Source organism: Diadema antillarum, unplaced genomic scaffold (assembly GCF_040938485.1).
Source record: "Diadema antillarum isolate AM-2024a unplaced genomic scaffold, OU_Dant_1.0 seq00000235_RagTag, whole genome shotgun sequence".
Lineage (NCBI taxonomy): Eukaryota > Metazoa > Echinodermata > Echinoidea > Diadematoida > Diadematidae > Diadema > Diadema antillarum.
In genome coordinates, this window is record NW_027271284.1 from 194,696 (window position 1) to 219,155 (window position 24,460).

Here is a 24,460-nt window from a genome sequence, read left to right on the forward strand (position 1 = left end):
TGTATTATATTGCACAGGCTCGGTTTGCCTATAGGGTTTATTACAGAGTGCCACACAGGGAAACAAACACTCTGTTGTTTTTGGAGGGAGATAAGGACTAGCCAGTGACAGCATACAGTTGCCATGGGAATGCCATCCCATGCTACTAATTCCCCAGCTAGTTTCACTTCACCACTTTGGGGGCATGTGTACTTGCACGTGTTACAAAATATAGTTCTGTTTGTTGATTAATGTTGAGGGTTAGATATGCTATGGGAGAGAAAAGAATGAGCATGTGCTTTGTAAATTATAGTAAGGTTATTCAGAATATGAAAATAATAACCAGGAATATGATTTTTACTGGAAGGAGGAGTGATATTTTGGTGAGTGATCAGTCACAGAAAGTGTTGAGCCAAACAGTTCCGGTGGTCTGGGGCATTGCACCTTGCTCTGCAGAGAAGGGGAGAGGCAATCACAGGTCACGTGGAGGAAATCTGCTGTAAGTAGGCTTGTATTTCGTTTTCTGAATGATATTTTTGTTGGGTACATGATTTATGTATGCATTATGCTTACTGTGTGTGAAGTTTAAAAGTAATGTGAATGTATATTACGGCTTTATAGAGTAGATGAAATGTTGAGGTGAACGGAGTCATTGTCCTCTTAGCCATTGACCCTGTGTGTTAGCTGCACACAGAGTACACAGCAGTGCACTCAGCCACACACTTTGCATAGAGTAGTGGGAGTGAAGTTGCGTGATTTACACCATGCAATGGAGTTTGTAAAGTGGGAGAATATTGGTTTGCATGAATGGAAGTTGTAGTAATCATTATTATTGGCTCATTTAAATGTCATGTTCATATGATTAGAGTACGTATGGTACATCAGACTTTCACGAATGTGAGCAAGTTAGCTAGGGCACATGTAGGTGCCAGACAACACGTGAGGTTGGCATGAATGCACATCCTTCAGAAGTTATCGTGCGGATGGAAAACATTTGACTTAGGGGGCGCTCTCATGTAAACAATGAATTAAAGATGGCCGCGCCCATGGTATCGGTATGTGTATGAAACTGCCCACCTGTTGAGGCACTATCCATTTGGGAGCATAGTTGCTTATTTGCCATTTAATCTTAGAACCATGTTGTATGAGATGACATACAGCGGTGGGAATGCTATGGTTTGAAAATCACCATGATAAGGACCATTCGTGTGTGTATGTTTCTTTTATTTAGGATAACTTCCGCTGTGTATCAGCAGTGAGGAGACAGCTTATCGCACGAGGCTGATAGCTGTTGTGACCTGTTCAGAAGACAAGTGACGTTTGACTTTGGGTATAAATATGTTTCAATTTCCTTACACATTTATGCAAGTTGCGTTTAAGCTTACTAGTCAGTAATAATGTGGGTTCCAGTATATTGAAACCAAGTGTAGGTTTTATTGAGAGAATGAGGTGACTCTATAATGATTTGATAACGGTTAACATCTGTAGGAGGAGAATAAGTTTGTTTTATGTTTTCATACACAAATTATTAGTATGACATAATGCTAGTATGTGATGTGTAACTTGGCAGACTAGAAGTTTTGGTATGGATTATGCTAAACAAGGCTACTGAAGAAATGAAAGCAGTTGATAATGTTTTGGAAGTGATACAGCTGTAGTTCAACTTTTCATTTCATTTGAAGGAGTTGATATGCATTTGACACTGATGATGCAACATAAAGCAGTTATGGTGTACGATTCAGTGGTATTGTAAACCATGATGGGAATTATTATAGATCACTGATAGTGAGGAAGAGCTATGCATATTGAGTTACAGTTTTAATTACAGTCTTACAGTAACTCTCGTGGACTGAGATAAACAACTGAGAGTTTTTGTGATTGTGTTAGAACCAAGTGTAACAAGCTAACGCATTGCTGATGTTATCATGGCATATACGAAGTGTGTTATGATGTTGGTTTTTTCTCTGCTTGTTCTTTGCAGGGTTTCTTGTTTGTTTTATTACTTCGGTAATAAACGTGCATATTACTGCAGGTCAACTGGTACGCTCATTTATTTGAGTACTCTCGGGTATCTAAACCAACCCACCCCCCTAGGGCACATAACAGCCCCCATCCCCCGACAAATATAACAGAGATTCCATTTTCTGTTTTTCATTTTTAGTGCTTGGCTAATATGCCTATAATTGCACATGTACTTTTTTTTTTAGTTAAAAAGAAATTGACCGGATAATTCATCCCATTTTTTCTTGCTTGATATCTGCCTTAAAATGAATTGAATGATTATTCTTGTTTTCATGGAATATGTTTCGTACATGCATGAACATTTATGACAAATGTTATGTATATGGGCAATTGATTTGAAATTCGGCATATGTGACTGCTATGATAATTATTATTTTGTATGTGGGTGTGCAAATTTCATCCTTGTCCATGTTGAACATTGAGTTGTTATGGTAACAGTATACAAATTAATTGTTAGCTGAGTTTACTTTCTCGGTGTTTGACGGGGTATTAATCACATTGAGTGATAGTTTTTGTTTTGATTTGAACGCATGTGCTTCATTTTCATTTTTATGCTGACGACAATGATGATTATGTTTTAAGAGGTTAAAGGTTTAGGGTTGAGGGTCGGGCGGAAATCCAGGAATCTCCTACATTTATGTTGAAGTTGTATTTTTGTCAGTTTTTGAAATTGATGTATGAATATATTTATAAATGAAGTCAATGATTGGATGATTAAATTGGAATTGTATTGTGTTTTTATGTTTTGAAGTTTGATATCTGCTATGGTGTTAAGGGGTGGGGATCGGGGGGGGGGGCATCCCACGAGACCGACACCCACGAGTCATACGGTCCACGAGACCGACATCAATAATAGGTCCATGAGTCATACAGCCCACGAGTTATACGGCTCAGGAGTCATACAGCCCATGAGTTCGACACTACGCACAAAAGGCTCATGAGACCGACACTAAGCAAACATAGCCCACGAGACCGACACTAAGCAATAAAGGCTCATGAGACCGACACTAGGCAAAGAAAGCCCACGAGACCGACAGTAGGCACAAAAGGCCCACGAGACCGACACTAAGTTAAAAAGGCTCACGAGACCGACACTAAGCAAAGAAAGCCCACGAGACCGACAGTAGGCAAAGAAGGCCCACGAGACCGACAGGATAAACAGCGCCATCTACATGTCAATCACCTGTACATGGTGTTCCATGAACGGAAAAATAACATACTGGCGGGTGTAATTTCGTAACGCTATCAATTGAAAGATGGCGACCATCTACATAATTATAAACGTCATCAAATATGTATTTCTACATACTTCTGGGGGGGGGGGCAAGTGTGTCAGGGAGCGACATTGTTATCAAGTCGAAAAATTGAATTGTATTCTTCATGCCCCCGCCCCCCCCAAAAAAAAAAATAGAAGAATTATTAGTCTTCATCCCCCCCAAAAAGAGACAAAAAACACAAATGAATTTAAAAGAGGACAATAACGATGTATGGATTAATTTTAGAGCTTTGATAATGCCATCGTGCTATTTTCAATAGGATTTCCCAGTTTTTAGCTAGAAGATGGACAAGATAAAAATTTTACCTCTTCTCTTTCCCGATTCACTAGTTACTTATTCTATTTGAGATATTCTACCCTCCTGCTTTGACGTTTTGCAGTAAGATCTATTTGTAATTTTCTCTGTAACTATAATGTAATCTAAAAACTTTAATATCGCAGGGATTCACCTCAGTTTTGTGGCTTGTGTTTTCTCCTCCGAACAGTACATTTTATCGTGAAATACAATAGCTTTTTTCATGGATGCATCTGGTTTTTTCCGAATCCCAAACGCTAACTGAATAGACGATTACGTTATTTTTTATTTTTAATTGATACTAAATCAACACCCTCGCAGGTTTATTGTAGAAAGATCTTTCACACACTTTTACTGTACTTTGCTCATTTTTTTCACAAACACACACCCATGCAAACACAATTAAAGATCCTGATCATTTCGGGGGAGGAGGGGGGGGGGGGGGGGGGAACTGATAGGGTAACACCCTGCCGGAGATGGCAACTCTTCTTTTCCATCTCTCATATCTTCCTATGCTATTATCAGGACACCCTATACAATTTATTGGTCTATAGGTGGCACTGTTCATCCTGTCGGTCTCGTGGGCCTTCTTTGCTTTGTGTCGGTCTGGTGAACCTCTTTTGCGTAATGTCGGTCTCGTGAGCCTTGTATGCGTAGCGTCGGTCTCGTGGACCTTTTAAGTGTAGTGTCGGTCTCGTGGGCTTTGTTTGCTTACTGTCGGTCTCATGAGCCTTTTGTGCGTAATGTCGGTCTCGTGAGCCGTATAACTCCTGGGCTTATTAGCTCACCTGAGCCAAAGGCTCAAGTGAGCTATTGCGATCGCCCTTCGTCCGGCGTCCGTCGTGCGTCGTGCGTCGTCCGTCGTCCGTCGTCCGTCGTCCGTCGTCCGTCGTCCGTCGTGCGTCGTGCGTAAACTTTTTACATTTTCATCTTCTTCTTGAAAACCCCAAGACCGATTTTCATCAAACTTGGCAGGTAGCATCCCTAGGGGGTTAGGAACTCAATTTGTAAAAATGGGCACCATGACCCACCCAGGGGGCCCCCAGGGGGGCCCAAACCCCCCCCCCCAAATTTAAGGAATCTTTAAAAATCTTCTTCTCTAGAACCAGAAGTGATAGAGCTAAGTTAATACTATGAGTTAGTTCATTGATGACTGTAGTTTCAAGTTTGTTCATGGCAGAATCAGGGATGCCCCCCTTGGGACCCAGGGGAGGGGGGGGGGGGGTGGGGAGGGGTTCTAATGGGGCCTAAATTGTACATTTTCATCTTCTTCTTGAGAACCCCATGACCCATTTTCACCAAACTTGGCAGGTAGCATCTCAGGGGGTTAGGAACTCAATTTGTTAAAATGGGCACCATGCCCCACCCAGGGGGCCCCCAGGGGACCCCCAGGGGGCCCAAATCCCCCAAAATTAAGGAATCTTTAAAAATCTTCTTCTCTAGAACCAGAAGTGATGGAGCTAAGTTAATACTATGAGTTAGTACATTGATGACTGCTGTTTCAAGTTTGTTCATGGCAGAATCAGGGGTGCCCCCCTTGGGACCCAGGGGAGGGAGGTGAGGAGGGGTCCTAATGGGGCCTAAATTGTACATTTTTATCTTCTTTTTTAGAACCCCATGACCCATTTTCACCAAACTTGGCAGGTAGCATCCCTAAGGGGTTAGGATCTCAATTTGTTAAAATGGGCACCATGTCCCACCCAGGGGGCCCCCAGGGGGGCCCAAACCCCCCAAATGAAGGAATCGTTAAAAATTTTCTCTAGAATCAGAAGTTATACAGCTAAGATAATACAATGAGTGAGTACATTAATGACTGTAGTTTCGAGTTTGTTCATAGGACATCCAGGGTTGCCCCTCTTGGGGGCAGGGGTGGGGGGGGGTGGGGGTGGGGTTGGTTAGGAAGGTCCAAATGGGGGCCTGAATCGTACATTGTCATCTTCTTCCTGAAAACCTCATGATAGATTTTCGTCAAACTTGGCAGGTAGCATCCTTAGGGGGTCAGGATCTCAATTTATCAATATGGGCACCATGCCCCACCCAGAGGGCCCCAGGGGGCCCCCAATCCCCCAAATTAAGGAATCTTTAAAAATTTGGGCCCTTATTGTACATTTTCATCTTCTACTTCAGAATGCCTGGTCAAATTTTGGTAGAGCTGTGAATAATTTAAATTAGTGACTGCGTGAAAGGTGAACTTGCGATACTCAGGTGAGCGCTAGACCCGCGGGTCTCTTGTTTTACTTGATGTCGAACTCGTGGGCTTTATTTACTCAGTGTCGAACTCGTGGGCTGTATAACTGGTGGGCTGTATGACTTGTGAGCTGTATGACTCGTGGGCTGTATGACTTGTGAGCTGTATAACTTGTGGGCTGTATGACTCGTGGGTGTCGGTCTCGTGACGTGCACCCGGGATCGGGGGTTGAGGGATAATTTTTTAATGATTGTTAAATGTTTTTTTAGGGGCAACATGTGTGGGTTCACATGCCTATGGGCAATAGTAAATATATTTACTTTTGTGTGCCCTGACCCTCATGTAGTCTCCATTCATTTCATTTTCATTTTGTGTAACGTGTACAGTACAGTGTATCCTTTGTAATGTTTATTCTGGTTTTTGTATCATGTTTGTAATGTTTATGATGTGTATCCTATATTCTTCACCTGGTCGAATAAATAATAATAATAATGATAATAATAATAATATGATATGTATTTTTTAAACTGATATATTTTCAAAGGAAATGGAATTAATAAAAAGATCACTGAAAAAAAACTGTATGGGGCGAAACTGAAATAAGGTTCGTTATTCCGAAGGTTTACTGATCTGAAATTGAACCAGGGTTCGTAATTCCGAAAGTGAAATGAACTTCGTGACAAAGATGATGTAGTTAGGACTCAAAATAGTAGGATATATGAATATTGAATGAAAGCACGTACCCACACACATCACAGACATCTATAAAAACACAAACACAAAAACAAACACCAGAACACAATATTCCTTTTTTTTGGACAAATTCGAATGTAATCGTAATTCGTAATTGTGTTATTGATGAAAAAAGAATTGTTTTCTCTTCCTCTCCGTATGTTAGCCTTCCCCCTATTCTACATCATCATCAGGATGAGCTTTCCTCCCCACAGATTATTCAATTTCTAAAATCTTATCCAATTTTCGGATTAGCGAACATTGTAACGTATACCTTATTGCATTAATTTAGGATTCACGAACCTTCAGAATAACGACCCTTATTTCATACTCGAATTAAAGAAACATTATTTCTTTTTCGGATTAACAAACCTTCGGAATAACGCCACAAATGTTATAAATAACGAACATCACCCCTTCTGCCTGCACTGGCACACTAATCATCGAGCTGTACTTGGTGCGCGTATATGTTACCATCAGTTGAAACCTGAAAATGCCGCAATTTACAAACTTGAAGTGCGGCATATTCTTTGCATAAAAAGAGTTGATATCACTGGCTGTGCTTTATTTGCAGTCAGATGAAAAAAGTCAGCCCGTCTAGAGTAATGTTAACTGTCACTAATTATGGAACTTTGTGTTACGACACAGTGCTTTTGTAAGAATTTCATTCGTTATGACTAGTCTGTATGTGTTGTAGGGCTCCTTGGCAGAGCAGTTCAGAATGAGCTTGAAAGAGTTATGCTGCTAAAGAAAACAGAGGAAAAAAAGGGGTAATACATATCAATCCCGTGATTTTTTGTCAAATGATCCCAGACATAACGCAGTTCGCTGAGAAGGACGCTGCAGATATGTTTCCTATAATTATTAACACTATTGTTTGTTTGTTTGTTTGTTTTTATTTCTGCATTCAATCAGATACAATTTGAATACAAATTTCAAAAAGTACAAAGACAAAGAATAGCAAGTGCAGTGAAATAAATCGATAACAGTACACAAATAGATACACATAAGTGATTACATTGAGGATTGTAGATACACAGAAACATAAAATAAAATATACAGTATTTTTCAGTAAACAACAGAGATCATTGAATGCAGGAGACCACCATCGTAAGCGATTAAGTTTGAAATGGATGGAGGCCTCATAAAATGACTATCCAACGACACAACTCTCTATGAGGAAAGTGATCAGGTGGGTGCAGTGCAGTTGCAAGTGTGAGTGCGAGATGCAGTTGAAGGAAGAAAATAGAGATTTACAAAAAAAAAAATGAAAATCATTTACCATAAATATTTGTTATCTTGATTGGTTTGGAGAATGTAATTTCATCAAATATCGTTTTAGTGAAGCTTTCAAAGAATAAATACTTGAGCAGGACTTTATATTGTCCGGGAGATTATTTCAAATGTCCGGACCCGAATGTGCGTCACTGATGCGCACCACTGAAAGCAAGCCCCGGTAGGCGGTCCCGTCGATTTGGACGAGGCCAAAAATGAAGTTCAATAGATATCTGGGTGCGGGTAGGTGAACAATAATAATTGGCTGTCAAGTCAAATCGCTTTATTTGCATCGGTGCGAATGTTAATCCAAACGTATCAGACATTTTTGCGTTGAATTTCGATCACTGCAAACGGTACTGCAAGTCTGCTGATTGTCGATATTTCCAGTGACGGCGAGAATTCACTCACTTCAACGGTGCAAAGATGGATTCAGGTAGGATTAGTCACAACAAACGGTATCGACTGTGTGACTGAAGAATCAACTTAAAATTCATTTTGTATGTATACGCTTGACTTTGTTGCCGTCACCTGGTGCATTTTTTTTTTCAAACTAGGCCTACGTATGTGTGTGTGCGTGCGTCTGTGTGTCTTTGTATGTCTAGTTTTTATCAGAGCTCACATAGAATATTGATTTTACATTTTACACTCTTACCCACCCTTCAAAAAGCGTAAAACATCACCACATAACCTCCCAAAAGAAAACAGAAAAGGTAGCCATAAAAACAAAAACAAAAGCAAACATTTTGATTTTGTAATACTAACGTGATGTTTGGAATCAAATGTAATAGGTACATTAAAAAGGAAATCCAGTCAAAATATAAGTCTGATCATTAGAAAGAGTGAAATATTACTAGTTGTACTAATAGCACTAAACATAGGCGTAGCCAGGATTTTTTAGAGGGGGGTGTTTAAGATTAGATCTATTCTTTATTTTAACTGAAAATAATTGATTGACAGGAGAAGCGGGAACGCTTTGGAAGTATGGTGGAGAGAGGGGGTGGGAAGCGGGAAGAAGCTCAAAGGAGTTTTGCCGATAAACATGAAAAATGGTAATGATAACGATAATAATAATAATGGCAATAACAATTATGATAATAATGTGAATTCAATCAATTCATCGTTTATTGTCCATATGGGAATTTGTTCTCTTTACATGTAACTCAATGGAAATTACATATTCAGAAGATACAGAGACATGTAGACATAAAAATAAAACATGCAAATATATGACAGTGACATTAACAGGAAACAAGGAAAAGGAAATGTCAGATTTAATTATTTCATATCTATCTTAACTATTTCTGTCATTCTGTTTAGTATTATTATTATCATTATTATTATCATCATAATCAGTTGTATTACAATTATTATTATTATTATCAATCATTTTCGTTATTATTATTGTATTGTATTGTGTTCGTAGTGATCTCATCTGAAATTTCATTAACTTTACTTCTCTTTTTTCACGGTATAGAAGTGTGATTTCGTCACCAAAATTCACTATAAGCCTATAAGATAATTCCATCACCTAAGCTATAATCAGCCGCAAGCTATCAGCCGAATATGACTGTTTGGGCACTTTGCTTGCCGTCCGTAACCATTCTGCGAGTGAGCGACCGACAAGAAACTTTATTTTCTTTAAAACGTAGATTCGTCATCAAAATACAATTATTGATTTTTATTAAGTACATCTTCATGCCGCATTCGAATATAGTTACCCAAGTATTATGATATTCAGGCATGGCAGATCACGCTACTGAAAACCATCTTGTTCCTAGATTTTACGATGAAAAATTGGAATTTTGTATACTGAGAACAGGGGGGCATTTCATGAAGGAATTTGTAGCGAACGCTTCCGGGTATTTCTCTTCCACTTTCTTTTTGTTTGCTCTTCTTTCCTTTCTCTTTCCTTTTCTTTTCCTTTCTTTTCCTTTCCTACTTTCGTAAATGTTTTGTTGGGTTTTTTGACCAGCCAATTTGAGGGGACATGTGCCCCCATGCCCCTTCCCGTAGTTATGCCAATGCGACTCATTGGCAATATGAACTAGAAGGGCCGTCGAAGGCGGCAAACCCACGCCTCTACAGTGCCAGAGCCCTGTTGTTATGAAGGAAATTTATCTTGATTCTTTTTCTTAAGAGTTACATTGAATTTTGCTTTAACTTATAGATGTAATGTGTTGTACCCCAGGAAGTCACTGGGTTAAACATGGTTGGAGTGGTTGAAAGAGCCAAATTAAATGCAACTGATTGACAAAATCGCCCTTCTCAACATGTATAAACACCGATTACTCAGTGTGTTTTGAGTAAGCCATGATATAAAAAAAAAAAACATCATGGGCTTTACATACTCGGATGGGAATCGAACAAACGACCTCCTGATTACTAGACAGGCGTCATATCCACTAGACTACCGAGCTTTCGCCCGATAGCCAGTGTTGGTCCGAATCCCTTAATAGCAGCGAGTACTGCATATTTTTATTCAAATTAATAACACAACGCAAGGATCATTAATTTAAAAAGAGCCAAATTAATTCAGACATAGCAGAATAATACAATAAGGCAACAGCTTGCCCAGGTAACCCACAATGCGTGTTTTTTTGCCCGTACCTTTCTTGCGGAGGCCACGTCCGCCACGTTTTTTCTGAAAACGGAGGGAGTGGCAACCGCCGGAAGGGAGTACGTCAACGCACGTCGGCCGTACGGTTGCGCAAGGTGTAAGTACGTGGCCCGCACGCTGTTAACGTGCAAAAACGTGGGCAAAATTTGAGATCCGTACGTGGGGAGTACCGATTCCGTACGGATTTTGGAACACGCAGACACGTCTTGGCACTTTAGGTGCATGAGGATCTTTCGCTTCGATTGATCGAGCTGAGTGAGGCGCGTGCTCTCTACGGTCAACTCACTGACACCGGGCGTCTTTTATGTATTTTCGTAAAAGACGCACGGTGTCAATTCGTTGTGCGCTCGTTGGCTGTAGAGAGCACGCGCATCATCCATACGGGGAGTGAATCCGTGGCCCAAACACAGCCCGGACGCAGCAGAAGTTTCTCAAATTGCTACGTCGTGTTTGTGGGCTCCCAAATCCGTATGCTTTTGCCAACGGACGTTGAACAAGTGTGTGTGTGTGTGTGTGTGTGTGTGTGCAACGGCGTAAATCCGTGCTGAGGAGTGGGGGGGGGGGGATGTTCGGCGATAGTCACCATCACCACGATTACAAGCCCATAACCGGACGGGTGCAGCCAGTGACGTACCGTGGCGGGTTGGTCAAGACAGGGGAGGGGGGGGGGGCACCTCGTGGAAAAGTAATTTTGAGGGTGTGTATGCATGCTTGTGCGTGCGTGCGTGTGTATGTGTGTGTGTGAGTATGTGCGTGTGCTGTCAGTCTGGAAACTGTAATTGGGACTGCAATACATAACGGAATGTGATACATTCCACTGCGCAGTCATTTTTTTCCTTATGGATTATGGAATGACGGTGTGAAACGACAAATTACTGGCAGCAACATCAAAAGAATTGCATAACAATTAAAATGAATGCGAGCGAGCGGAGCGAGCGAGCTTGAAAATTTTGACATTTTACAGTCCCCAAACTGCCGCTTGTAGCTATATTTTTTCGCTTTGGAAATTAAGGGGGCACAACGGGCGCAACTGCTGGCATATTATTGGCAGCGACATCAGGAGAATGACATAACGATTATTAGGCGAGCGAGCGAAGCGAGCGAGCTTGAAAATTTTAACATTTTTACAGTCCCAAAACTGCCGGTTGTAGCTATATTTTTTCGCTTTGGAAATTAAGGGGGCACAACTGGCAGCAACATCAGGAGAATTGCATAACAATTAAAATGAATGCGAGCGAGCGGAGCGAGCGAGCTTGAAATTTTGACATTTTACAGTCCCCAAACTGCCGCTTGTAGCTATATTTTTTCGCTTTGGAAATTAAGTGGGCACAACGGGCGCAACTGCTGGCATATTATTGGCAGCGACATCAGGAGAATGACATAACGATTATATGCGAGCGAGCGAAGCGAGCGAGCTTGAAAATTTTAACATTTTACAGTCCCAAAACTGCCGGTTGTAGCTATATTTTTTCGCTTTGGAAATTAAGGGGGCGCAACGGGCGCAACTGCTGGCAATTTACACAGGCAGCAACATCGGGAGAATGGCATCACGATTAATGCGAGCGAGCGGAGTGAGCGAGCATGAAAATTTTGACATTTTACTGTCCCAAAACTGCCGTTTGTGTAGCTATATTTTTTCGCTCTGGAAATTAGGAGGCGCACCGGACGCAACTGCTGGCAATTACTGGCAGCGACATCAGGAGAATGGCATAACGATTATTATGCGAGCGAGCGAAGCGAGAGAGCTTGAAAATTTTGACATTTTACAGTCCCAAAACTGCCGGTTGTAGCTATATTTTTTTCGCTTTGGAAATTAAGGGGGGGGGGGCACCGGGTGCAACTGCTGGCAATTACTGGCAGCAACATTAGGAGAATAATTTAAAGACTAAAGAATATGCGAGCGAGCGCAGCGAGTGAGCCTCCAAATTTGGACATTTTACAGTCCCAAAACTGCCGTTTGTGTAGCTGTATTTTTCACTTTGGAAATTAAGGGGGGGCGCACCGGGCGCAACTGCTGGCAATTACTGGTACCAACATCAGCAGAATGGCATAGCGATTAAATGCGAGTGAGCTTGAAAATTTTGATATTTTACAGTCCCAAAACTGCCGTTTGTAGCTATACTTTTTTGGCTTTGGAAATTAAGGGGGGGGGGGATGCAACGGGCGCAACTGCTGTCAATAACTGGCTGTGACATCAGGAGAATAGCATAACAACTAAATGTGAGCGAGCGGAGCGAGTGAGCTTGAAAATTTTGACATTTTTCAGTCTCAAAACTGCCGTTATACTTTATAATAAGGGGGGCGCACCGGGCGCAACTGCTGGCAATTACTGGCAGCAACATCAGAAGAATGGCATAGCGATTAAATGCGATCGAGCGGACCGAGTGAGCTTGAAAATTTTGACTCTTTGCAGTCCAAAAACTGCCTTTTGTAGCTATATTTTACGCTTTGGAAATTGAGAGGGGGGGGGGGCGGATCCGCCACTGGTAGTCAATGGTGTCGGTTTATGTTCATGATTTGGGGAGGTATGACCAGCGAGGGGACGTCGAAGTGACCAAATGGGGGAAGGATATCCAAAATTTGCACTTTAGAACATCCTCTAATATTATTGTTTGTGTTTGTGTGTGTGTGTGTTTTATATGCATGGAAAAGTTAGGAAATAGCCCAGGTCAAGTCTTGTTATTGGCAATGCAAGGCATTTTGATATAGACTAGTATGTAAAGCAACGCTGCAAAATTATTAATGATCTAGCTTTGATATATACGAAGCGTAAGGTACAAAGGTGTATATCTACATCACATTGCGCAACATTGCAGCGACTCTTTTTGCCGTTCGGATGTTCTGAGTACACTGCGCACATCCTGCTTATATTCAGAATGCCAACCAGGAATCATGCTGAATCGCAATATTTTGTCGACTCCAGACTTTTTGCACAATGTTTCACGTTATGTACCTCTTTAATTATGGTTAAAAGAAATCTTAGAAAAATATCTTATTTCTTGATCCCCCTTTCATGTCGATTTCGAAAGCAGTTTAGTAACCCTTGAATTACCATTATTTTTGGTAAGTTTTTTATTCTTTTTTACGAGCGGACGAAGCTTGCGCGCCCCCCCCCCCCCCCCCACACACACACACACTTAACAGGGATCGAATGTACCACTGTTTTGCATGAAATATAAAGTATGAGGGAAGTGGCAGCAAAAATATGAAGACTTTTTGTTTTTGTTTGGGTTTTTTTTCTTTTGCTTGTCAGCCGACTTTTGGCGGAAAATCAGACCTTGAAAGAACGAGGAATTTTTGTTGTTGCTTCTCTTATCTTTTGATTTTTCTTTCTTCTTGACTGACAGGTGATTTTGACCCCCCCCCCCCTTTAAAAACGCAGCATAGCCCTGAATAATGCCCAAATATATTCAATGAAATGGTAATATGGATTTCCATTTCTTTGTATGTAATAATACCGGTATTATCTTCCTGTAGGTATTGTATTTTTCTATTTTCTTGATTTAAGTCAATAAAGCAATCATTCCAGAGGCATCGTTCTGTAATGATGGTGGGTGGGGGAGGGACTTAGAGTTGGAATATCTGTGCGAGGGAGCGGAGCGACCGAATGGGGGGGGGGTGTGGGAGGGGGATACCCCCCTCTCAGACGAGGAAGATCTTGCATTTTCAGACCTGAAATTAAGCGATCTGGTGCACACTTTTGGTGAAATTTTGGATTTACATGTTTACAATGTATAGGCCTATACTATTTGACATTGTTAACGTCTGGGTCATACCTTATGTCGATATTACTGTCTTTGCGAGCGAGCGAAGCGAGCGAGCGCTTGAGAAAATTATGTATACATTATCCTACAAGACTATTCAGCTCTGTTACCTGTCTGGAGGCGGGCGTACGAACGTCATGCAATAATTATGCCAAAATTGATGCAATCACATTTCTGCTTCCTCCATTTTTTCCCTCAAATTTCAGGGGGGGGGGGGAATGATTGTACAGGCCATCCCCCCTCCTCCATTTCGGGGGGGGGGGGGATATATCCCCCCATCCCCCCGGGATTTACGCCCATGATGTGTGTGTGTGGGGGGGGGGGAGCAATGCACGGTGCAATGTGCGTCCCTCAAGAACATACATGCATCCCCCAGTAATATTGGAGGTGTTCAAAAAGGGGCATTAAATGCAAATGATTTGATATTAAATGATTTTAGACATTAAGTGTAAAATCTTAGTCGATACCTAGTTGAATCATTACTAAAAATCTTTCATTGCAACAACTTCCCATTTTCATCTTGCACAGATGCACTGCATTTGCGAATAAAATATTCCCACACCAGACACTACAGAGCAGAACTAACTTAGGTCTGCTGATACTGGCACGTCATGACAGGGCTATTAGGAGTGTCGATCGTGGAAAAATTAGGAACTTTTAGTTTTGTGCGCCTCCGCCCAAAAAAAAAAAGGAAGAAAAGAAAAAAACCCGGATATGAATGGGTCTTATAATTATATTATCAAAACTCATTCAAATTATTGCATATCATTTTATCTTCAAAATTTGTGGTCAAATCATGAGACAGAGTACTAGTAGCTTAACTTTGGAGGAATAAAAATTATTCACTTTCCGGAAATGGAAGTGGCAGCTAAAGGCTTTTGTTTTTATATTAGTGTTAATAGTCTGGATCCCCCCCCCCCCCCACACACACACACAAATTAGCTTAAATTAACTTCAATTATTAAGAACAAAAAATCAAAATTTGAGGCACCGCATTGTGTAGCGTTTTTTCTCACTTTATTTTGGGAAAATAAGGAAGTTGATAATCTGGTAAAAAGCCAAAAGGTTCAGCTCCCCTCCCCTCCGCCGGCGAAATTGTGCTCGTATAACCAATGTTACTACTAATAATAAATGTATGAAGCGTCAGTATAGTTAAGACTTAAGACCCCAATTTCATGAATTACTTTTACAAAAGATAATGGAGAGGGGAAGACCGGATAGATCGCCGTTTTTGGTGTAAACGCCTGCCATGCATATGGAAAAGGGCGCAAAACAGCATTGGATAAGTAACCGACGCATTTTGTGTATAAACAAATGGGAGAACCTGACCCAGACCACACCCGTGTAGCCAGGGGGACGATGGGTGTGGTCGCCCCCAAAACGCAAAAAAAAAGAAAAAGAAAAAGAAAAAACATGAAGAAAAAGGGAGGAAAAGAAAGAAGAGAAGAAGTAGAAACGTCGATGCTTCGATAATACACAAAGCGCGTCACAGAATCGGTATAGCATGCATTGCACACACATAATATTATGCATCATACACAATTTACGGTACCGCGTACGGTATAATACCGGTAAACGGTGAACATTATGCGCAATGTATCTTCGCGATTCGGCCAGAAAGCAAAGCAGGGAAGAGAGAGAGAGAGAGAAAGAAAATGAACACAAAAGAAAGGAAAGGCGGATTCAAAACGGAAATAAAAGCGGTAAAGACAGCTTTTGTTTCATTTTCTAACATCTAAACATTGTTGAAGAGGGGTGTTGAACAGCTCAAACACCTCCCTTTTGCCCAAGGGAGGTGTTTGAACACCTCAAACACCCCCATTTTGGCAAAGGGGGGTGTTTGAACACCCAAAACACCCCCCCTCGCTACGCCCTTGGATAAGACACTGTCCGACAAAGCGAATGCATTCAAGAAACAGATCGAAGACACCTTCGGCTCGGGGACCGAATCCAACCTTGTGTTTCTGCTCGATTCCTCGGTTAGCGTGAGCTTGACGCACTACAGACAGGCGATTGAATTCGTCCGGCTGACGTCGACCCTTCTCAGCGTGTCTGCCAACGCCACTCGTATCTCGGTCATTTCGTACTCGTATTGCTTGTCCATTCACACCTACATAGACTACATCTCGGCTCCCGGCACCAAGAACAAGTGCACGCTGGACATAGACCTCGACAACGTGCGGTACACACCGGGTGCCACCTGTACGGGTGGTGCCCTGGAGACTGCTGGGACGGTCTTACGAGCTGGACATGGGCGACCAAATGCTCAGGGGTAGGTGTAGAGAGGGATGAAGGGAATATGTGCTGTACACCATATATGCGACGTTTTGTTATTCCGAAGAATCAGTATTCCGAAACACACGAATTCCTTATATCTAGATGTTCGTTAATCCGAAAACGAAATAAGGTTCGTTAATCCCATAGGGAACAAAACTTGAGTAATAAACGAACTTTCGGGATAACAAACCTTACAAGAAAATATTAAGTAGAGGGATGGAGATTGATAAGTGAGTTTCTTTAGTTTGTTTCCCTCTAACAAATGAAATTTGTAAGATCGCAACTGCTGATCTGTACCACATTGATTTGCCGGCAATGACACGATGAACTTTGAACACATCTGACATGTTTGTTAAATTACTGAACATAACAAGCATATTTACACATAATTACGTTACAAACTTTCGAAATAACTATCTGAAACTCTATTTCATTTTGAAATATCCAACCTTCGGAATAACGAACCTTCGGAATAACGGAATTTATTTCATTTTCGGATTGACCAACCTTCGGAATAGGGCAATTCCACAACAAATTTTACTTTCCCTAAAAATCCTAAATCTACAATAATTTGAAAAATATGTGAGCTTCAGGAACAAATTTAGTACAAAATGCTAGAACTCTTTACGTTCTTTTATTTGAGTGGTAATTTGATGCAATTGCAGTGCATTCTTTCCTTTAAAAAACCCATTTTGGGGCAAAATTTTTGATAATTTTTGTAAGAACACACAATCTTCGATTCTCATTATTTCATATTCAGCAAGACTTCAGCATTTGTTTCAAAGCGGTTTATGTTTAAGAATGAACGAAAAAAAGAACACAACACATTAATGGTAGCCATGCATGACATACAAACTGTATTAAAATATGCATATTGGGACTTTAAAAAGTGTAAAAAGTCCATAACAGTAAAAATGTATTGTCCGTAACGCTGCATTAGTGAACATGTAGAGTAAATGCTGAATGTCTTGTACACAATTATCAATCTACAATTTAAACAAGACCTGAACATTTATTTCAGAAGAAAATTCCTCTTACTTGATGCTCTGATTCATAAATTTCTCAACATTTCCACATGGAGGTAAATAATCGTGTCCAAAAAAAAAAATGTAATGTCTGTAACGGCAAGCATTTTGTGTATTATCTACCAAATGATTTATAGTAACTAATCTAAACTCGGCCTCTTAACATTTCAGGGTGACTTGATTAGAAAAAAAAAACATGAATGGATTAGGAGTGATTACCCTGAGTTGCCAAAATAGCCCACAAAGTCACACACAAATAAAAAATCTCTAAGTGTAATGTCCGTAACGATGCCCAATAACGACTGATGGTGGTGGTGATGGTGGCAGTTTTGGGGGGTATGGTTGTGTATTTTGTCTGTGTGTGTGTGTGTGTGTATATTGTGTGTGTAATTTGTGTGTGTGTATGTGTGTGTTTGAGTGGACAGAATGTGGACAGGGATGAGTTTGAGGTGGGAAGAGTGCTTGTATGGGGTGGTGGTGTCTATGTTTCGGGGTGTATAAAAAATAGACAAGAGTGGGTGAAGGGTTACGATTTTAACGTAAAAAAAAAGATGCGGATTTCGTTCGATTAATTGATGTATGATTTAAACGAATTAAGGTTACTGCAGGCTTTCCTGTCATGCTGTCCTTTTTTTGTGTGTGTGTGCGCGATATAGAAGAAGTTTTTTCGTTTTTACAGTTTGATCAAGTTGATGAAGACGAATTTTGCATTGTAAGACTTATATTTAATTTTGTATTGCAATACTGTTAAATACTCATTTGTAAATTTTGTTTAGATTTTGTTTGTTTTTGTGTATATGTGACAGTGCACCTCAAAACGAACATAAAGTCGCACACACTGATTTTGCGTGAGGACTGAAAATAAGTGAAATGGGTCAACCTAGCCGAACTCGACTTTTTCATATTTTCTGAAAGAGCGGGTCTTCTTTTACATCGTGCTAAAATTTGGTATCATAAAACGGGCAGGAAAGTGTGTTTTTTTAGCAGTTTATCTCCAACATTTTTGGTAGAATAGTGTGATTAGGTGTGTCTTCAGAATCCCTTTTTCATTTCTGAAAAACCTTGTCCACACTCTTCACTTTCAACTCTAATAACTTTTGTAAGGATAATGCTACTGCTTTGGAAGTTGGCATTAATTATGGACAGAGTGTGTTAATGAGGCATGCTTAATTTCAGTTTAATCTGATAATCCCTTCATTGTTGTTACTCTGGTGGTTTACTTCCTGTTTTTTGTCCCATTCATCGCACAGCCAGCACGGTTTGGTAAAGATTAAGCGCTTGAATAGACACTGTACTTCAGAGCCTCTTTTCTCAGTTCAGACTTTTCCTGAGTTTGTGCTTTCTTTCCAATATTTAGATAGGTTAGGAGAGTCCATTTGATTTGAGTTATACATCATTTTAAAGCTTAAAGTCTGCTCTTTCAGAATATGGTCTTAACTAAAAATTCATGTCTGGCGACTTTTTGTTTGTTTTGAGGTGCAGGGTCACATATGAGTCTACAAGAAATAATTTTGTATTCGTTTTACGGTGAAGACGATGGTGATATTGAACGAAATTCGAATGAAAAATATCATTTTAAAAATATAATTAAATATGATAATCATAATTATAATTAAATAATAATAACATTTTTTTTTAATATAAAAAAAAGTAAGTGGAGGGAATGTGGGTTTAGTTTTACAGCAGAGACTGAGCAATTGACAGTGATTGAGGAGGACATCCCAATACTCTTGTCCATAATATATTTTGCATAATCATACTTATATTTTACACTGCTCAAGAGATAATAGCACGTCCAAGGAGAAGCTGGGTTTTTTCTATAGTTACTGATATCTTCGAAGTCCAAACCATGACTATCAAATTTTGTGCAGTGTGTTTGCGCATGTGTTTGTTTAATGTAAATGAAGACCTGAATATAAGAACGACCCAAGTCCAATTTTTGGCCAAATTCAGTTTGACATGGGAAATTGTAGCTTATGCATGGACTCATCTTGTGTATAAATGATGAATCCTAATTACCCCGGAAGTGCCTGAAATAAATGAGTTAAATCTTATATCAATGTAAGAATGAAGGACTTGGGTCATTCTTACATTCATATTATAGCGCCCTCTCCCGTCCTTCTCTCATCTCTATAGCAGAATATCATGCATATGAATCAAAGAACGACCCAAGTCCATCACACAAAATGGCCTCTCCACAATTAATGTAAATGTTAATTGTCATAATAATATATGTTCTTATTTGTATATGCAATGTTGCCTTCCCATCACAGTTGAATAAAATATTATTGGACAAAATAAAGAAGATATGAAGTTTTTTTAAGTTTACTCGAAATGGTCTTCCATGGACTTGGGTCGTTCTTATATTCATATACTCAAATACAGTATAAATACATGTGCATTGAGTGAATGCAGTGTGAATATTGGTAGAACACATCGGCGAATTTTGAGGAAAGTCTGACAATCAGTATTTTTTTTTTTTTTTTTTTTTTTTTAGTTTTGGTGTAGCCATGATGGATGAGAACATACCTACAGTTACAAAGATACAAAGAAAAATAACGAGAATGCCACAAAATGTATTTTTTTTAAATGAAAAGTACACATTCCCTCGATTCATCATCTTACAAAAAGTAAAAAATCTGAAGCACCTCTCAACCAAAACAAAGCAATCCCTTTAAGAATGATATCATTTCTCCTGCTTTCTGAAAGAGGTAAGTCAAGTGCTCTTTCATTATTCTAGAAAATGAAATTTTGCAGAATTCTCTCTATAATTCTTTGCATCGTTTTCCACACTTGACGTCATTAAAATCTCATTCTGCAATTAATTGCAGCACCAAAACTTTGAAAATTCGTAAGTTTTGAATGGATTATAAGATTTTCCTCAAACTTGAACTGGTGTCTTTTACTAATGTTTCTGCATTTTTATTTCAATACAAATCGATTAGATTTAGGTGTGAATGCACAGCAAGCATAAACATTCAACATAATTCAAAAATTGAACATACATACAATGTACATCAACGTAAAGACTCAATTTGTTAGAATGGTCTTGCTGAGTTTGGCTGTTGTTCTCTCTAGGTCTCTCTCCATAATCCTATGAATTATATGCAATGACTTTTGAGTCCTTTTTCGCAGATTCCCCCTCTCCATTGAAGGAAGTGCTTGACTTGTGCGAATTGCTACTCGCGTTTCGTTTAAAGAGGGCTGCCGGGCTATGGAAGACTTTTGTTTTGCTGAATCAGCAAAGAAATAAAAAATCGCCAATCAAAATCTACTACTCACGAGTCATACAACCCATTAGTTCGACACTAAGCTAACAAGGCCCAAGAAATCGACACATTAAGCCCCGTGTTGTATCTGTCGAATTTGTAGGCTGTGTCGATCTCGTGGGCTGTGTGACTCGTGAGCTGTATGACTCATGGACCTGTTTTCAATGTCGAACTCGTGGGCTGTATGACTCTATGACTGTCGGCCTATAGGATAACCCCGTTGCGACTGTGGAAGAGTTCAGCATTGCAACAGTTGCATCGAGTAATAAACAGTGGCAGATCGCCAACCCGGCAAAAGATTGCACGTAATATTAATGCTCCCTTTGTGAAGTCGATAGACATTTTTAGATGAAAAGAGTTGTGTTCTGTTCATGGATGGTGTTTCTGTTATATCATAGTAAAAGCAAAGTCCTAGCCGAACGCCATCCCGTTGACCAGTAGATTAATAACTGGGAAGATTTTATGCAAATTCAGCATTATACTTTCTAAAAAAAAAAAATGACGATGGGCCGCATAGCACATGATGACCACGGCCTTCCTTGCACTTTCTGCAATCCTGTCTCATATCAGAGTCATTATTCTGCTGACCGACGGTGTGTCCAATGATGGCAAACGACCCGGCGTCATCGCCGATCAGCTCAAGAGGGGAGGTGTGGTCATTTTCTCAATCGGAGTGGGGCGTTCTGCGGGTGATTTTGAACTGGAACTGAGGAGCATTGCGACATCCGACGAACACGTGTTCTTGCTCTCAGATTTTGGCGACATCAATTCGTTTGGTTCGGCGGTCAAACAAGGTGTCCATTCTTCTTGATTACACTCTTGAATTCGTTATGATCGTTTCAAACGTCGATGTGATTTTCGCTTGCTTTTCCATCTCAACAAATGATTGATTAAGCTAAAATTGCTCAATTTCTTTAATATCGAGTCTGAATTATTGAACTCCGTCAAAAAATCAAATCCATCTGTCTTTCATTTTTTGTCATGTTTCTGTTAAAGTCATCCTTTGAATTTCTTTCCACACCATGTATGCTTTTTCTAAACACTTCCTCGAAAGAATAATTTTCAAATTCAAAGGGAATTCATCTAAAATGAATATGTGACGCGGTGATTGCAGAAACTTTTATCGTGCATCAAATTAGTACTGTAGCTTGAAAAGAAATTAAGAATTTATGTTAAGTATGTAAGCTAACTGTAATTCGCCGATATGGCTGGATTAGAAGTCTACAATATCTCATGATATCACCGAAGTGGATGAAAATAATAAGGAGAGAAATCAACATACGAAGAGTAAAAACAGATATATATTTTTTTCTCTGAATTTGAGATATTTTAGGTTCAATCTGCCGAAAAGCAAAGGAAATAATAAAAATAAAATTTATGTGGTAATCCAATGATGTCTTCAAGAATTCTTGTTATGCATGGAGTGTACTGTCATTGAAAATGTTTTTATCTTTCTCTATTTGATGATGAACTTACTTTCAAAAGATTGAAAACGGCGTTTATCTGTTTTTTTAATCAATGTTGTCATAATTATGATAATTTTATAGAATAATGAAAAGAGCACTCGACTTACCTCTTTTTAAAAAGGACAAGGGCTATATTTATTACAATTAACATCATCTGCATTAAGAAGTAGAGTAAATTTGTTACATTTAATGTCCCCCCCCAAAAAAAAAATATATATATATTTTACTAATTATTGCCATACCTTTGCGACGTCACGTTTCCTTGTAGTGTTCCCATCCAATGATGACTTTACATTTAAAAAAAGCTAAAGATGCGTTACATTTGAACGACTTGTCCAAATTTCATTAAAATGCACTGATTTGTTTCATAACCTTTTTTCATGCACTAAATTCACATGTTTCAATCTCACCCCATCGATAAGAGATTAAACGAAGTGTCGAAACTGGCAGAGTACATTTACTTTGAACATTTTACGTTTGCACATTTCACCTCAAACATAACACAGACGGAGTACAACTCTAACGTGGAAGATAGCAGGTGATCATACATTAAATGCAGTTTATCATCGTTGAAATACATTTTTGAAACAAATAATAGAGCAGGTTCACAAAAGTTCATACTGTTGAAGTGACAAAGGGGCGTGGAAGGAAGTGTTGATTCACGGAGGCTCTGCTGTCCAGCAGTGGTCCGAATTGTGGGTGGAACCCCGTTTCATACTGAATTCTGAAATCCTCATAGACTTGATACACAGGCCACCAGGTTCCCGTATGGAACGGGTTAAAATGGGAAACAGAATTTAAACACACAACATACAGTGTAAGGGTATGGGGAAGGTGCATCACTTTAAAGCATATACATTCTCTGCGAAAAACGGATAGTACTTACTAAAATTGGGCAAATCTACTCTTATTTAACATCGACCTTAAGAGTAGGGGGTGGTTTTCTGAAGTACATAGTAATCTCTGATTGATTGATTGATTGTGATAAACGAAAAACATTGATTTTTTTTCCCGCTTTAGTCAGTCTCGTAGTCAGTCTCATCATACGACATTGTACGAGTATGGCTTCTAGAATTCTCTTAGATCAAAATCTTCTTGAAGAGAACTCCACATGATTTTAGACTTTGCATTGGATATATATTTTTGGTTATACTAGGTAGAGAGTTTCAGAATTCATAGTGATTGGCATGAGGAATAAGAATGTTTTCACAGTTCTTTACAAATCGCAATGAACGAAGATGATGACATAGCAGCTTCACACCAGAATGAATTGGCGATTGCATGGGTGCTCAAGAAAGCAGAACAAAAGAAGAAAGCATTCATACATGTAGTTCTACACATGTAAATTTTTTAAGCACGTGGTATTGTAACAGAATCTGATTGCTACATTACTGGAATAGGTGAGCCTATTAGGTCCTCATCCTTTTTCAGTGTAAAATGTGGGGTTTTTTTTTTTTTTCTTCTTCTTCTTCTTCTTCTTCTTCTTCTTCTTCTTCTTCTTCTTCAGAGTATTGGTTTATCTGCCTTGGGACCACAATGAATTTCTCGTATCTGTACATTACACCATGGAATTCTGTACTTCACGATGTAGAGTTACATAAATTGTCTGGAATTCCCCTTTGACTTAAAATCTTTTTAACGCTTCTCCATCAAAAGATGTCAAGGATAACAACGCCCTCTACGAACAGGTGGACATAGCAAAGTGTTACAATAACGACACAACTCAGTGTGACGGCATGGGGAACTGCTGCGGTCAGAATGCTGCGTGTTCGTGCGCTACCAGGAGCGGCTCAATCGCATGCACCTGCGAACCTGGATACACTGGGGACGGCTTTAGCTGTAAAGGTAGGAAGAAACTGTATGCCTTTGTGTCTCACTAATTGAAGTCCTACATAATTATGACTAGTTCGATAGCAAAACGAGTCAACTCCATTTTTGTTAATTTGAGATATTTGAGGATAACGCTGCTATCTAACAAAGGTTTTTAAATATGACTTCAAAACGTATTTCTTGTTATTATAACGAGGAGATGTCACTAGGATAATTTTACTCTGCTCTATGGTATGATAGGCTTACTTTAATATTATTGTGTAAAAATGGTGCTTGTCCCGATTTGCATTCAAACTCTTCATATGCTTTCATAATATATATCTAAAAATGCCTCTGACGAAAAAAACAAAACAAAAAAACTTTAAGGTTGAGGTAGCAGGGCCTAGAGATAATCAACTTAATCCAGATTTACCAAAATTAGAAAAAACATTCCAAATATGAT